The sequence below is a fragment of the Ochotona curzoniae genome, unplaced genomic scaffold (genome assembly GCF_017591425.1).
Source record: "Ochotona curzoniae isolate NIBS_2020 unplaced genomic scaffold, NIBS_Ocur_1.0 contig_2481, whole genome shotgun sequence".
Classification (NCBI taxonomy): domain Eukaryota; kingdom Metazoa; phylum Chordata; class Mammalia; order Lagomorpha; family Ochotonidae; genus Ochotona; species Ochotona curzoniae.
In genome coordinates, this window is record NW_024465476.1 from 95,121 (window position 1) to 98,400 (window position 3,280).

The following is a 3,280-nucleotide window of genomic DNA, read 5'->3' on the forward strand; positions in this document are numbered from 1 at the left end:
TTCACTAATTCATTATTTTATAATGCTGTTTTACTGTGTGGCTCTCAAGTTGTTTGGAGAATGAAAGCTTAAAAAACTCCCTCTTTCAGCCTCGATGTACAATGGATCCTGCAGTGTAGCAGGAGCTGCTATCTTCAAGCTTGGCCAATAAAGACTCATCACACCCTACATCAGTGTCCAGTGTGATCTCTCTTACAGTCCACAACACCAATGACCAGGTTGATTCAGCCCCAGTTATCACCTGACGTCTAGGCTGGCCTGTGTCTCAAGAAGATGCCTCTCCCAGCTGTCCCTGCAGCACTGCTCTAGCTGCCCTAGACTGACCCTCCCTTCCCAGCCTCCCCTATTGCTACAGGCAGATCCCTGCAGCCCCAACCCCTTCATGGAAAGGCCCAACAGGTATATCAGTTTCTCACTAATGACAATGGAATTAAAACACTGCAAGTCCAAAGTCGTAAGTCAGAAATTTTATTGGCACAAAATAATATGCAATTTTGATTAGCATTAAAATTCTGAAAAGAAGAAATGTTTTCAAAGCAAAAGAAAATGTAGGTGAATGTCAATTTCCAGAGTTGATTTTTCTTTTAGCTGAAGAAAATTTGCGGGAACATTAAATTTCTAGAAAGCAGAATTGTTTTCTTTTAGAAGAAAACTTTGATAACCATTAAAATTTCTGGAAAAAATAAGTGTTCTTGGTTTTTGCCGAAGAAACGTTGAATTAGAAAAGTTAAATTAAAGTTAAAACTAATGAGAGTTGTTTTCATATTTGAAAAATTTTGGTTAAGCTTAAAGTTCTGGAAAGAAGAGTTCTTTTTTCAGCAGATGAAAATTTTGGTCAATATTAAGATATTGAAAAGGTGTTCTTTGTCATAGTCATGGAAAATATTGATTAAAGTTAAAATTCTGGAACGATGTTCTGATAGCTGAAGAAATTTGAGTCAACATAAAATCATAGGAAAGCGAGAAGTTTTTTTGTAGTTTGAGAAAACTTGATTAGCATTCAAATTCTGGAAAAGAATTTTCCAAAGCAGAAGAAAATCTTTACTAACATTAAAATTCTGGAAACAAATATCTTTTTCAGGCTGAAGAAAGCTTTGGTTATGGGAAAACTTCCAGAAAGAGGACTCGCTTTATGAGTAGAAGAAAATTTTGATTCAGATTAAATTCCGGAGAAGCATGCACTTTTCATTGCAGAAGAAAATGTTAGTTAAGATCAAACTTTTGGAAAGCAGACAACTTTTGAAAGCTGTAGGAGACTGTGGTTGTGGTTGAAACCCTAGAAAGGGGAGTTGTTCTGTGTCACACAACAAATTTTGATCAAGGTTAAAATGCTAGGAAGCAGCATGCTTTTTCATAGCTGAAGAATTTTACTTTTTGTTCAAAGTTAACCATCTGGAATGAGACTCATTTTCATAGCAGAACAAAATTTAGATTAACAGGAAATTTCTGAAAAGAAAGAAGTTTGCATAGTGGTAGAGGATTTTGGTTAAGGCTGAAATTCTAGAAAGAATTGTTTTTCATGGCAGAAGAAATCTTTGATTAGCATAAAAGTTTTGGAAGTGAGTATCCTTTTTTCATGGATGAAGAACGCTGTTTTCATAGTTAAACATTGAGAAAGCAGAGTTATATTCCTGAAGAAAACTTCGAGTCATGTTAAAATTCTGGAAACAGTTTTCATAGCTATAGCAAATTTTGTTTAAGAATGAAATTCTAGAATGGAGAATTGTTGTCATACAATAAATTTTGATTAGCATTAAAAGATTGGAAAGCACTGCTGTTTTTCATAGCTAAAGAACATTTTGGTTAGGTAAGACAAATAGAAAGGAGAGTTGTTTTAACAGCAGAGGATAAGCTGAATTAACATTGAATTTCTGGAAAGCAGAGAAGTTCCTTAGATGTACAAAAATTTAGTGAGAATTGAAATTAAAGAATAGAAAGTTGTTCTTTGTGAAACAATCTTTTGATTAGCATTAAAATGCTGGATCTGAGTGTCCTTTCAATGGTTCTAGAAAATTTGGGTCAAGGTTAAATTGCTCAAAAGAAAAGTTGCTTTCATAGCAGATGATTAATTTCATTAAAATTTTGGAATGCAGAGACTTAATAGCTCTGGAAAGTTTTGGTTTTGGTAAAAATTCTAGAAAAGAGCATTATTTTTTATGGCAGAAGAAAAATTTTGACTAACATTAACATTTTTCAAATGAGCTTTCTTTTTCAAAGCTGAATATTTTGATTAAGATTAAGCTTATAGGGCCCGGCACAATGGTGTAATGCTTAAGGTCCTTGCCTTGAATGCGCCAGGATCTCATATGGGTGCCGGTTCTAATCCCAGCAGCTCCACTTCCCATCCAGCTCCCTGTTTGTGGCCTGGAAAAGCAGTCAAGGACGGCCCAAAGCTTTAGGATCCTGCACCTGTGTGGGAGACCTGGAAGAGCTCCTGGCTCCCAGCTTCAGATTGGAACAGCACTGGTCATTGCAGTCACTTAGGGAGTGAATCATCAGATGGAGGATCTTCCTCTCTGTCTCTCCTCCTCTCTGTACATCTGCCTTTCCAGTAAAATAAATAAATGCTTCAAAAAAAAAGAGTAAACTTATAGAAAACAGTGTTCTTTTGATGGCAGTAGACAATTCTGATTGACATGACAGTTCTAGGGAGAAATGTCCTTTCTCATAGCTAAAGAAAATTTGGATTATATTTAAAATTCTGGTAAGGAGAGTTATTTTTGTAGCTAAATAAAATTTGGTTAGCATGAACATTCTGAAAGCAAATGTTGATTTTCACAGCACATTACCAGGAAATTAACTTGTTAAGCTAAAATTGAATCAAAACATATTCAAGAAATGAACACAAAATAGGAATTACCACGGGCATGGATGTCTGATGAATTCTAAAGTCATCAGAGGAAGACAAATGCAGAATGAGATGCTGTCTATTCTCAATTAGACACTCTGTGTTTCTTTATGACAGACCCCATGATATAACTTTTCAAAGAACAGATCTGTTAGTCTCTTGCCCAACTAACTGATGACAAGGGTGAACTCGTTGCCTCCACAGAGGATGTGGTAGGAGGCAGCTGGGACTAAGCATGTAGTGTTGTTGCATAAATGCTTCAGGTAGAAAGAGTCATGAAGAGCTACTGGACAACTCCAGAATATAGACCAATGAGCCAGGAAATTGACTTGTCATGTCCATCAATGGCAACACAAATGTGAGGAGGTACATTTGTTTTAATAGGACTGAAGATATAAAGCAATCCACTTTCATACTTCTTTTCAGTACAAA